Here is a 14,592-nt window from a genome sequence, read left to right on the forward strand (position 1 = left end):
AAACACTACCAGGATTTTAATAAATTTCTTTTTAATTTAAAAACTCATCTCAATCCTTTCTCTGCAGAGGGATATGTAGCTGAGGATGTCCTGCAATATGTATCATGTTTCCTCCTGCCAAGAATGGAAGCAGATGCTATGGTTTTTATGCAAATCCACACACATATTTCCTCTCAGAATATGGAAGAGTTAAGGACAAGTACAGAAGAAAAAAGCTGCATTTTTTATAGTGTTGTGATGATCTTTGTGTCTACCTCCCACCATCTCTCCCCAGTGACAGCAGCAAGAACACATACTGCTGTTACAGACAGATGTTTGCCCTGTTAGCCAGCCAAAAAGAAAGTGGATTTATGTCCTCAGGCAGTCATTGTCACGACACAGAGTGCATCATTCTCCTGGGAGTATCTCTGGCAGCATTAGGGAGTTGAGAGGAATTGAACACAGGATCAGCTCCTCCCAGACATGAACGATTGTGGGGCAGGTGTGATGCTTCTCTCCCTGGGGATCTGCTTTTAAGCTGAAGGGATGCAGCATGAGCAGGGACCAGCTGTGCAGCAGCTGTGCCTGCACCCAGCCTCCTGCATCCTTGATGCTGACCCTGACCCTCTGGCTTGGCTCCCCAAGGCTTCCCTCAACACTGCAGGCTTGATGGGACAGCACCGGTCAGCACATAACCTCAACTGCTGTCTCTGGGCCTGATCTTGACCCAGACTGCCTCCTTACCATCCAATTCATTGTTTTTGACACTGCCTGAGTGCCAGCAAGACTGTCTCAGTTGTGCTACGTGGTTGCAGACCCACAAAAAAGCCTAAGAAAATAAGAGTCAGGGTCCTAAGAAAGAATCACTGCCTGCACAGGGAGGGACGCCATCAAGTGCCAGCTCAAGCGTTGGAATATTGCTGCTGCTGCTGTTTGTCAGGAAGGCGCCACCAGGATGGTAAACAAATCCAAACTCAGATCTTCCTGTCTTTCCTGCAGGGGCCAGCTGGGTGGCACAGATCCCAGTAAACAGACAGCAATAATACAGCATCTTCTTTAAGGTCCAACAGCTTTGGTTGGTCTCCAGGAGCACGCAGTGGCATTTGAAATGCTGACATGCTGCAAGGAGTAGGAAAGAAACATCACAGTCCTTAGGAGAAAGGCTTTCAGGTATTTTTGTAATGCAGCATCTCTCACGGGACTGTTTTCCTTCTGTCTTCCTTCCTCCTACCCATGTCCTCTCAGCATGTCTAACATTTGCAAGTTTGAGCTGAGCTGCTGGCTAATGGCTTACAGAGCCTCCCTCAGAGGTGGAACATAAAGAGATGAAAAAATGAGGATTACAGAACTGTGTAGGTGGCCATAGCAGGAGAATGCTACAGAGACACATAGCAGGGGCAGAAATACCTCTGGGATTCAATAAAACAAGAGTTTGACATTTAGTTCTTGGTTCTGGATTTAAAAAAATATTTTTGTCTTAGTTCTAAAGAAGTCTGTTCATCTGTTTATTTCTATTGTAAGGTAGGCCAGGATTTCTTCACAAAGGTTATGATCGTTGATGAATGCAGGTGCTGCAAGGACATTATTCTTGCCAGTTGTATACAGACCCTAAGGAGTATGAATTATTTTAATATTTTACTTGGTGAGATAACAAGAGCTGCTGTTTCTGTGTGCACAGGTGAGGGTGACTGGCATAGCTTTGTGTTCAGATATCTTACTGCTTTTCTTACAGGGCTGGATAAACCAGTTCTGAAGCAAGAGCTGACCTACCACAGCTTTCAATGTGGTGCATTAAATGGTCACCAAGTGCAGGTTTCTTTGATAGTAATTCTGTAAATGAGCTGCTGATGAACTGAACATCAGCAGATAGGTCAGGGTACAATCCATTACAGCAGCTTGAAGACAAACTATCCTTGTTCATGGCTCAGGAAATGGGTCTGGGGATCTGTCTTCAGAGCTCCATACATGGCCTCAAAACTGCTCGTGTCAGAATTATTCCAGCTGAGGGGAAAGGCTAGAATGGGGAGGAATTTTAATGATGTACAATGTGGTAGCTGCAATTTTAGATTTTTTTGTACAACCTGTGCTATTTGCTTACATTCTAGAGTTACCCTGTTAAAGCAGGATCTTACAGTTTTTCTTTTCTGTTCACAGTTGGCAGCTATTGGATCAAGTACGCTAAAGTTAGACAGTACTAGGCAGAATTATGGCTGGCCGTTGCCTCAGTCCACACAAAATAATCTTTTCCCCTTTATTTTGATTTCCTGACACTGTAAGATCTATTGTGTTAATTCTCATTCTGCTATCAAGTACTCAGTTGAAGAACGTACAGTTTTGAAAGAATTAGGTCAGCTGTCCATTTTTCACAGCTAGTTACCTCTCTTTATAAGCAGATATATTTATTTTTTCCTTTCCAGTGAATCATTATTTTCATTATTCCTGCTTTTTGCCTTTAAAATGCTCATTTTCGTCCTGTTTCCAAACTCTTACATACAATTTAGAAAAACAACCTGGCTGTTTAGACTGTAAAGTTTTCATGACTTATGTTCTAGCATCTGCTATGGGAAACAATGATCAAAATACTGCTATGAGAAAAGCTTAGGCCTGTTTAACAGTCAAACAAGTTGGCGCTTTTTTGAATAGAAGTGCATGAGTTTTCACCTGACACTTGCTCATAATTCAGATTGATCCACAAAAGAACAGGACATGCCTGAAAAACATTGACAGTATTTTTTTGCCTTATCAAAATACCTTGACAGTAAAGTTCATGGTAAATTAATAACACTTGAAAAAAAGACCACACATATAGTAGCATGATTGATGTAGTGGCAGTCAGGTACTCTTTGAGTTGTGAAGGATCTGTGCATTAGCAAAAGGGTTTTATATAGCAAATATTATTTGGTGTATAGCAAAATTGTTAAAACAAAGATAGCTGCATTGTTGAAACCACACCTCAAAAGAACAGTCAAGTACGACTACACTTAAATCTTGTAGAACAACCTTTCAAGAATACAGTGTGAGATATAGGCCTTGTGATGGTCACATGGGCTCATTTTCTAACAGTTTCTTGCAGTGTAAGGCCGGCTTATGTTACATGGCAATAGAGATATTTCAACATCCTTGACCACTGGCTTATCACTTTCCAGGTAGGTGCATGTGGCTTTCATGGAAGAACTTCTCATTAAAATTCACTCACCTGTCCTTCTGCTCCAATTAGGAGGGGAAAAGCGCAATCCATATCCTGTCCTACCTAGTATACATCCACTAACCAATAGACATCTGAATTGATGAGCACTATACTTGGCCCTATATCTCTGTTCCTTTTCCTGTCTGTATTAATTCCTTTCCTTAAGAGATTTTACTGGGATCACTTGTTTTAGTGCCCGTACAGTCAAGCATAATAACCTAATCACATCACAGTTCTGACTTCCAAAATGCCCTCAGTTTTTTCACATATTCTTCCTTTAAACTCATTTCTTTCCAGAATTAGCCTCAGCAATAGCTTTTACACAGCTTATCCTAGCTGGATGTTCCATTTTTTTTTCTGGGTTTTAAGCATGCATCTATGATAGGTCATAGTACTTTGGAAAGGACTGTGTGGTCTTATAATACTGCATGAATGTTAGTGGTAGCACGAAATCCCATCTTGCTATGTAAGAAGTACTGGCTGTGTGATTCATTTTTTCTCTTTCTCACACAGGCTGCCTACAGCCTGACACATACCACAGGGTTCTTAATTCTTCCAGTACCACATCCAGAAATGACAGACCAGAGGAAGATCCCTGGCAAAAACCATTGTTACTTTAGCCTGTGCATAACTTAATTCTCTTTGTTCTATCTTCATTACTACTACATAAAACACATTCATGCTGTCTCTGACCTTATGTCCTAATTAACTATTGCATTACTGTGTAAGAGCCATCAGCCACTGCTGCCTTGACTTGTTCTGATTCCCCATGACAGAACTCCATTGATATTCTGTGAAATGGCAGTTCTTGTTCATGTTCTGCACACACCTCCAACATTTCATATTTCCTCAAAGGTTTTCAGAGGGAACCAGGGAACCCTCTGTTGTTAACTTTATTCTGGCTATTCTCTCATTGTCACCCTTGTCCTACCAGATATTTGAATCTTCTCTTGCAATTCTCTACCCATACAGGCCACAGAAACAATGGAAGTTTTATCATTCCAAGGGAGCTTCTCAATTTTGTCAGCACAGTGAGCACAGTTTTTGATTTGGTTTAAATGGAATAATTCAGATGCAGGCACTTATGTGTAAGTGTCTGTAGTGAATATGACCACATGTGATGGAAGTGCCTCAGGTCACATAGTAGATGGTGAACATTTGGTAACTGGTCCGCAGACTTGAGAAGATTTTTCATCTGGTCACGTGTATGATTTCCTAGCCTTGGTTGACTTTATTGATGGAGCAGAAATAGGAATGAAGGGTCTTGCAGTCTCAGTAGGCAACTAAATGGGTTTCAACAGGAGTGGAAAAAAATAATTTACTGTATGCAGATTTGAGTAGTCCACCGGCAAGATGAATGCTTATTTCATTTCACCTACTGATGTTCTAAGCTAATTGTGGATTAGCTGACAGCATTGCAGCTGCTGTTGTGACATCCTGAACTAGGCCAACTGCTCCGAGCTCCAACATTTTATGTAGCAACACTGATTTGATTTGCGGGGCTTTAAGCTCTGGAATATGCATTAAAGGAGGTGATTTGGGCTTTGCTAAGGAGCTGAACTACAACTTGAATTGTTTATAGTTCTCTGACAGCTCGGGGGACTCTGATGATTGTTGCCATCTGAGAAACTTGCATTACACTTCTCAAAAAGACTGTCTTTACAAACAGACAGCCCTGACAGACATTGTTGATGTAGGGTTACAATTGTCTGTCTGACTCATAGTTAAAAGATCTGCCAAACAGCATATTTTTGGTGTAAAATACTTATATCTGCTAATGTAGAAATAGATTGTATCGTCATCCAAGTTATTAATATCCACAAAGAAGCCCAAACACTGGGAGAAATCTACCTCTCTATACTACTTGATTTAGTTTGGCTGAAAATGACGAATTTTAGAACTGTTATAAAAGTGAAGGCTTTGTACTGGCCCCTTTATAGGATAGAATAGAATATATTTAAGGGTTTTCTGGACTAGGAAAATAAAATATACTTCAAAAGTATTAGCTAATGTTTGTTACTGCTCTTCTGTCCTTAAATATTGTCAGACACAATGTTAGCCAAGGACAATATTAATAATATTTAGGTAGTATTCAATTTCCTCAGTTTGGACAGGGTTTTAGAAAAACAAGAATATTAACAAGACTTTACATGAGTGGTAGAATATCTGAAGTTTGATTGTTATGTATTTGTGTGCAGCAGTTGGCTTTGTGGTTGTCTCATACTATCACCACTCAAAAATTACCTGTTTGGAAGGCTTGGGACCCTTGTGATCAATGTAAGACAAGGAGAGACCTCCTACAGCTGGACCTTTTCCTCTGCCAAGACACACATAGTACTTTTCTGTGCAGTTGCCTCATGAAATTTACAGGAATTGGGAGACCTTTCCCACAATGTCAGAATTGGCTGAAGGCGGCAGAAGTAGGCAATGTAGGCACACAGGCACACACACATATCAAAGAAAGGATGATGTCCTAAACCTTGTTTTTTCTGTAAAGCAATCTAAAATGAATCATAGAATTGTTAGGTTGGAAAAGATGTTTAATATCATGAAGTCCAACTGTAAACCCAGTACTGCCATGTCCAATGCTAAACCATGTCCCTCAGTGCCATATATGATCTGGAAACAACCTCTCCTATAAGCAGCAGGCACTCCAAAATTTTCTTTTGTAATGAATGGTTCAACACACACACACAAACTACTGCTCAGAAGTGGCTGACAGGATCTGCTCCTTATGACTTAGTGCTTTATGTTCTTCAGCTGTGTATTGTTATAAGAAAGGGGTGTAATACACAGAACCATCCTCTGGTGACTTTCAGTCATACTTCAGCCCATGAATCAGGGGAGCATAAAGAAGAAAAATGAGCCCTTTCAATGTCCAGAAGGATGGGCAAGTGAGCAGGCAGCAGCAGACAGAGCAGATAAATTGTATGGTCCAAACATTTGCCGTATTTGTTGCAGATATGGATCTTCATGTGCTTTTTTGATGAGGTGTTCCAGACTTTGTACAGATTTCCATCTGCTTTGCCCCCAAGGGACAAAAAGAGTTCTCAAGTCAAGCCAAGTAACAAGTGGTTGTCACAACTGTTCTATTTCAAAATGAGCACAAAATATTTCTCAAGAAATAACTCTGCTCTGCTTCTATACAAAATGAGTGGAACTGCAGGATATGAAAGGCTTTGAATCTCATAAGAAGAAATGCATTTTACAATTGCATGAAAGCAGTAGTCTCCCTTGTCACTAGGAAAAGATCTATGAATCTTTTCCTGGTTTAATAAGTATGAAAGACACAAAAATAATCAACGAGGGGATCACAGGGACAACACTAGTATTGTTCCTCTCTGGTGCAAGTGTCCTGCTCACCTTGCTAGAAAGCCAAAGTCCTTCACTCAACAAATCTTTACTTCTGCTACTCCCAGTAGTAGTGTTCAGTAGTAAAGGGAAAGAAGCCTTCACATTAGAGTACAGTCACCTCTCTGGTACTTTCAATTTCCAGGAAGTGGGAAAGCTCAGCAATGAAGTCCAAAGAAGAGCAATGAAGCTGGTGAAAGGTCTGGAACACAAGTCCAGTGAGGAATGGCTGAGGGAGATGGGGTTGTTTAGCCTGGAGAGGAAGAGACTCAGGGAGATCTTATCACTGTCTACAACTGCCTGAAAGGAGCGTGTAGCGAGAGGGTTCAGTCTTTTCTCCAAAGTCAGAAGCAATGGGACAAGTTCTTCCAGGGGAGGTTTAAATTGGGTGTTAGGAGCAGTTGCTTCACCAAAAGGGTGGTTAGGCAGTGGAACTGGCTGCCCAGGGAAGTGGTAGAGTCACCATGCCTGGAGGTATTTAAATGATGTGTAGAAGCAGCACTGAGGGACGTGGTTTAGCGGTGGACTTGGTAGCATTGGGTTCATGGCTGGACTTGATGAACTAAATGTTTTTTCCCAATCTAAATAATTCTATGATTCTATGAACTGTAACTGATGCTCCCACAAGCAGAGAAGTTTATTAAATTTGAACCTTCTGTGTCTGGAAAGAGTTACTCTAATGACTGGGAAATTGTGCAGGAGCAGCACAAGAGCGTTGCTATACTTAAACCATGTGGTTTTTCAGATTAGGTGTTTTTAATAAGGTGGGGGTAAATTCTAATTTTGCTTAATGGTTTGAACTTTTCAGGGGTCATAAATGAAAGAGGTCCTAAACAGTACACCCAGGGAGGGCTTGAGCATGAGCAGTTGCTGAACTGCCTGGGAGAGGTTTTAGGGAAGAACTTTGGTGAATTTTACTGGCTTAAAAATAGCATCTGTGGTGTTAGAGAATACTTCTTAATTTTAGTTCAGCCTCAGTTAAGACAGCATTGTGAATCAAAAAACTTACTTTTTTTTCCTTTTCTTTTGATCCAAAATAGTCCTATATGCAGCTACCTCAGAAATGTCTCCTAAACTTGGGAATTCAAACCATATTGCTAACAAGAAGAAAATATGATTTGTAATAACTTGTATATTGTGTCATCAGCACAGTGACACTCTAAAGAGATAACAGAAATCAGTTATTTTATGAAGACAACACTTTGCTTTGCAGAATCCCCACCTTCTTGTAGCCAATTAAAGTCCTGCAAAATTTGTAAAATAGTAAATGTTGCACCTTTCCTTCAGTTCTGGCTGAATGCTTTGGGCTGGAGTTCAAAGCAGCCACTGTACAGTTTTCTGAAAGTTGCTTTATAGACTTGTTAATTCTTAACTCAGTGCCCATAATATTCTATGGTGAGCATATATTTCTTTTGAGATCAGGAGCACTATTTCACATTGATGCTTCATGACTTTGTTTCCAGAGACAAAGAAGTTTCCTTAAGTTTATTGAATTCATTTAGGTTCATAACCCAGACAGAACCAGCTCTGACAAGACTTCCTCTGCTTTATGTTCCTTATTTAGCAAATAGAACCTGCAGAGCGCATTGCCATCTTCTCTGAAATCTTTGGCTTTGTTGGACTAAGCTGGAAATGAGATAAGTAGATCAGACGAACTCGGGGAAAAAAAAAGAGCAAGACAGTTGCTGCTTTTGGAAAACAGCAAAAAGTGTTTTTCAAGCCAAGAAACGCTGCCTGTTAATAGCAGCATTAAATTTCTGTTGAAGTTTTGTGGAAAGCTATTTTGTTGGGGTTTTTTTGTTTGTTTGGTTGGTTTTTTTTTTTTTGTTTTTTTTTTTTTTAATCCTAAGTTTACATTATTTGTCTTCCTAGAAAAAATAAGACTGAACAAACAGAAATACAATGCTGTATACATGTAGGAAGTATAGCTGTTAACTGCAGTGTCTTTTACATCAGGTAGGTGGTACAGATTGAAGTTGCGTCTGTAATGCATAACACAGTGCAACATGGTTCGTGAATAAGAACTTGCATCTGTAAAATTCTGCATGGGGTAAATTCCCTGCCAGATAAGTATTTCTTCCTGCACAGAGGCACATGGCTTAGATACACAGTCCTTGCATCCGTCCTTTCCTGCATCTAGCCACTGGTGCTTGGTGGTGTCCTGTCACCACTCATTTCCATACCATTAAAACTAGTAATATGTATCTCTGTGTATATTCATAGCTTGTGGACTTAGAAATTTTGATTGGGTTTTAGCTGCTTTAAATGTATAGATCCCACTTTCCTCCTCCATCCTGTTAAGGTAAATATACTGACACTGAGCCTGCCTTTAAGTGACCTTTTAGAAATAGTCTGCAACATCCAGGGATCCCTGAATGCTGCTTGACAGTGTAAAGTATAGAGAAAATAAGCCTTATTTCCATACTAATAACCCTGGGAATATAATACATCACAACCATGTCAAGTGTCCTGCTGTTTGATGGAATGTCAGAAAGACTTTTTCTAAATTCAAAAGGACAAAAAAGCAACGGTAGGAGAAGCCATAAGTGTAGGATGTCTTTCAAATCATACATCTGCATATCCAATCCCCAGAACATCTGCAAATACCCAGTACAAACCTAGAAGGAATATTTCATTTAACCAAGGCTTGTATATTACTGTGCATAGCTATTCTAAAAATATGTGTCTGCAGGCAGTTCCATCCTGCATGGGAATTTTTTCCTGAAAGTTGAAGAAAAATGGATTTGAGAAGATCATGTAACTTTACACACAATCATAGTGAGAGCAAGCACACGCTAAAAGAATTGCTCAATCCTACAGGCTTCTGATGGAAATAAAGTCAGAAAAGTCCTGGAACATGAGGTGCAGTATTAGCTCCTTAGTAATGTTCTATTTTTGTTTCTTAGCAGTTACGTATGTCTAAGCCTATCTGCTCTGAAAAAGCAGTTTTAAAATCATACAAAACAGAACCAAGCAGGTGGTGATTCAAAGGTGTTTTGAGTAATTTATAGATTAGATGTGCCAGCAGTTACAGCCACTAGGCAAAACTCTTTCTAGTCATTTAGCAAGGCTTTTATGCATGAAATCATAGAATCATATAATGGGTTTAGTTGGAAGAGATCTTAAAGATCATCAAGTTCCAACCCCCTGTCACAGGCAGGGACACCTTCCACTAGACCAGGTTGCCCAAGGATCCATCCATCCAGCCTGGAACATTTCCAGGGATGGGGCATCCACAACTTCTCTGGGCAACCTGTGCCAGCACCCCATCATCCTCACAGCAAAGAATTTCTTCCTAATATCTAACCTAAATCTACCCTCTTCCAGCTTAAAGCCATTGTCCCTTGTCCTACCACTACATGCCCTTGCAAAAAGTCCCGCTCCAGCCTTTCTGTAGCCCCTTTTTCATACTTAAATCAACCTTTTAAAACTAGAGGCTGAAAAGACACATAGATCAACTTCAAGAAATTTAAGTCCTGAGTCATTGCTTATGAATCAGCTAAGTACCAAAGACTTTTTAATGGGGAATGACTCGTGAGAAATCTCTAAGGACTGACTTCACTGACTTAGAAATACAGATATAAGTGAGAGCCAGGAAGCCCACGGACTGTCTGCATGCTCTGAAAATTGAGTCAGCAGTCTCTGATAAGATGACTGTGTGTCATGAAATTTCAGGCTTTGATCTATAGCCTTGTGAATGGATTTCCTTCTCTCCACTCCCTGAATATTAACTTCAAGATGCAAGCTAAATATCTGTAGCATGAGCCAGTGGAAAACTGAGTGAAGGGTAGAAGGAAAGGACGACTCAGATGCCTTAAGTTTTAGGATTTCTAATGCAGCTCTTGGTTTGACTAATCTTACTGCAACTAATTCTTCTTTTTAAGAAATCAGATTCCGGGAGGTGTTGTCTTCCTTCCTCAGCTGACTTTTGTCCCATTGGTAGAAAGTCACATTAAAAGAAAAAGTTCTGCCTTTGAATTAAACTCTTTCTAAGTATTGTGACATTATGGCAGCAGCATCTTGGACTTAAGAGCTACTTTGGAAGAGTAAATATTTTTCTTTTGTAAAGTAAAGGATTGCACCAGTCTTAGAGGTATGAAGGCTTTCAGGAAGCTGGTCTTTACTGAAGTAGAATCAGGAGGATTTGCAGTCTTGCTTGCCTTTCTGGCAGTTGAACCTTTATGGTGCATGTATTTAGTTTTAAATATTCCAAATGTAGTGAAACATGTGAGGACAAGAGGCCAACAGAGTTGTCACAGTCCTGAATCCTTTGAGATTTTCCATAAGGATATATTTTAGGCACTGAAAGTCATGGTAGCAATGCTAAGAGTAAAGTGCTCTGTTAAATCTGTGCCTATATATATTTTGTGTTGGCTGAAAAAAAGCATTTCATTTATAGGAAGAAATACACTTAGAGATACTCAAGTCTTTCCTGAAACTGAAACTCTTCAATATGAGTACCTCTGCTTGACCAGTTGGAGTAGGCTTCAGTTCAGGCTTTGTGAAAAGGCAATTTTTCTAGGAAATACCTGTTAAAGAAACAGTGGTAGAATGTTGACTAGATATGTCTTCTGCTGCTCTGTGCTACGGTACTGATTTAAGGTCCTTTGAAAATGCCAGGCTAGGTAACTTAGGGTACCAACTTCCAATATTGGTGAGGCAGGATGAGACGTGCCTTGCTCTAACACTGCCATAAAAGCTGGAAATCTACAAGGAGCCTTGAAGCTCCTCTGAAAGCATCAGCCTCTATCATTCAAGTCCCTAGATTTTCACTTGTGGTTTTTATAAAACAATAAACATGCTGTGTGTCCCATCTGCATTGAGCCTGTATGTCTGTCCTAGCACTTACAATGCACGTGCTTTTCTACCTTTGACAATTTTCTTTACCTTTGTTGTTCAATTAAATGGATCTATAGGTAAAAGGTGTCAAATGTGACCCCATGGATGGGATTCCTCTTGTTTGACTGTACACACACAGAGCTGAGAATTTAACATCTGCATTAGGCCATCTTGCTTAGACTGCCTTTACTGTGGGAAGAGGTATATTATTCTGCCTACTTTCACTGTACATCTTAGGAAGAAATGATTCACTCCTTTTAAGGGCATCTCTCTCTGTTGTAGATAACTACACTGCCAGCTTAATTTTGTCATCTATCCTAAGTAGTATATGCATGTTTGTTCTTCCCTGCCGCTGGATACATGTCCTTTTTCCTTTTAATGATGGATTTTCTTCCTCTTGTCTCTGGCAACAGTCTTTTATTTCTGTTTACAGAGCTTGCCAAACATATTTTAGTGTAATCTATCTTGTAAAATGGGGTCTTGTCAACATGAAAGTGTTTTCCTTGAGACAGACTGTTGTAAACTGAGCAAAAACGTGAGGTTCTTTCCAGCTGCCAACCACTTGAAATTTCAGGTTCAAAAGCAACATTTCTTTTTCAAGAAGGACAAGAAGGAGTAGCTGAGAAACTTCAGTGCCTGGTAAAATCACGGAAAAGATTATTCTGGGAAGTGTTGAAAAACACCTGAAGGAAAAGGCAGTCATCATTCACAGCCAGCACAGCTTCATGAGGGGAAAGTACTGCTTGTTGAACCTGATTTCTTTCTACGACAGGGTAACCCACCTACTTCATGTTGCAAAGCCAGTTGATGAAATCTGTTTGGACTTCAGCAAAGCTTTTGATACTTTTTCTCACAGTATCCTTCTGGACGAAATGTCCAGCCCACACCTGGATAAACACATCATTGGATGGGTGAGCAACTGGCTCACGTGTGGGGCACAAAGGGTTATAGTGAAAGGGGTGACATCAGGCTGATGATCTGTCACTAGTGGGGCTCCACAGGGCTTCATCTTAGGCCCTGTGCTCTTCAACATCTTCATTTATGATTGTTGATCATTGCTGTTCGATCTGATGGTTTCTTTGTCATATGCAGAGATTGTATTCTGAGATTGTGTTAATGATTAAAATACATAAAAAATCAATGACCTGACCCTAGATCCTAGGACTTGTTAAATATATATTCTGCTTCTTATGGCCTTGTTTAAAATAATCTCCAAGACAGTATTCTTGATCATCATTTCAAGGTATCTGTGTTCACAATTCTGCACCCCTTGTAGGAAATAAGGCAGTTCTGCACCTTGACCTGTCTGAAGTTTGATTCCAAGAACAGTTCTTCATAGACAGTAGGCAGCTGGATTAGCAAGGAACCAGTCATGACTTAACAGTGCAGTTATGCTTCCGGAGGGTTCCTCTTGAACCAAATAATGGGCTGATAGGTTATAAATCAAAACAATATAGATAGAAATAGAGAGGCTCTATGTTTAGTAATTACTGCATCAAGGAGGGCGTCAGGATAGAACAAAGAGAAAAATGAGAGGAATATTGTGAATCACTCCTTTGTGCTGCTTTAGACCTATTTAGTAAGTAATATGATTAATTTTTCTATGGAAAAAGAATAATTAGTATTACTGACAGTAGTTGAAAGCACAGCAAAGTGTGATGGCAGGAAAATTGCTGTGATCATGAGGGGACTGTCATTTTTTAGAATGTATAAATTTGTTCGTAAACTGACTTGGCTTGTCATTTCAGTCTCGCTGCAGCTGTGTCCTGGGGTGACTATGATACTGTATTCCCTATCACCTGCTCTATGCCAGACGTGAATCCTGTGCCTTCCTGTGTCTTTAAGCTATTTCTCAGAAGAAGCGGGGAGAGAAGCCAGGCAAATTTTTTTTTCAGAGCAGTTTGTGCTCAAGGACACACACACCCCTGCATTCCTGCGGCAGAGCAGAGGAAACACCTTCCTACTTCTCCTCAGCTTTCAGCTCCTTTTCTCAGGAGACAGATGGAGTTAAAACTCTGTTTTTTAGCTAGCTTCTTGATCGTAGCTGGAGCAAGGAGTTTCCTGGGACTTTAGCTTCTTCTTCTTCTCCTCTTCTGGACTGTTCAGCAACACCAGAACATCACTGGGAGGTCCCACACTGCAGTCCAGAGGGGCCCAAGCTGCACCCCAGCTCCAGAGACGAGAGAGCCACACCCACAAAGGACTTTGAAAATCTTCCCAGGTCTTCTCCACAGCGAGAGGTTTTATTATCTAACATTATTCATTCTTTTCTTCTGTGCCTGCGTGCACTTTGCTTGTTAAATAAATAGTTCTTTTTCACTTTTCTCTGAGGAATTTCTTTTCAAACCTGGTGGGGGAGGGGCTGCTGAAATCTGCCTTCTAACAGAGGGATGTTCATTTCAGACATTTCCTTCCAAATATGCCTCAAACCAAGACAAACTGTAATAATTAATTTATAGCCATGGAGTGTATTTGTAGATAGGACTAAGTGGACTGTGGAGCAACTGACATGCAGTGCCATGAAGAAGGTCCTTGAGTGGATTTTGTTTTACGTGGGATCCTTTCTGTTCCTCACTTGTATCAGCATGTGTAAGAGTGCTGGGAAAATAGTTACAAAGAGTTCCTATTATCTAAGGTTCCAAAAAACTTTTTGGTTTTTGCCAGATACTGCTTCCGTTTTGTGTACACTCCTGATTCCTCTCCTACTTCTAGATCTGGAAAATTACTTTCAGAAACTGGTCTTGCCACCGAGTGCCTTTTGAGAAGCACATATTTGATTAGAGTAATATAATAAATATCATAAAAGATAATAATGAAAATCCTACTGAGAGCCCTTCCAGATTATCCATTGGGTCCAAAAGCTTATAACTGATGAACGTTCAATTCATATTCAAATTTTCACTTGAATACATAAAAATAGTGAAAGAAATGAGTAATTATATTCTCTTCAAAAGACTATTTCCACGCACATTTACACACAATATATATATAAAATATCAGAATAGCAATATATGAGATTCCTAATAACCTTAAATTACAGAATTATTTATGCACAGTATTTTTCCTATGTGAAGATGAATTTAAATTAATGTTATATTTAATTTAAACAAAGTACTTCTTTAACATGTTCTTTTATCTCTAATTTTCATGAATAAGCATTTTAGGTGGCCCAGACTTTTGCAAATAATAAGTAGCAGCTAATTTTTTTAGTTAAAAGCTGTGACTAATTAATTTTC

At 39.8% G+C, this 14,592-nt stretch overlaps 1 long non-coding RNA gene across 1 annotated transcript in view; it reads right to left on the reverse strand.

Moving 5' to 3' along the window:
• Positions 1-14,592, reverse strand: part of LOC121658000 — a 61,063-nt gene that overhangs the window by 15,095 nt on the left and 31,376 nt on the right. The gene's annotated exons all lie outside the window — the stretch shown is intronic.

This window comes from Corvus kubaryi, unplaced genomic scaffold (genome assembly GCF_017639235.1).
Source record: "Corvus kubaryi isolate FWS band 111438036 unplaced genomic scaffold, C.kubaryi_AGA036_p1.0 split1-65, whole genome shotgun sequence".
Lineage (NCBI taxonomy): Eukaryota > Metazoa > Chordata > Aves > Passeriformes > Corvidae > Corvus > Corvus kubaryi.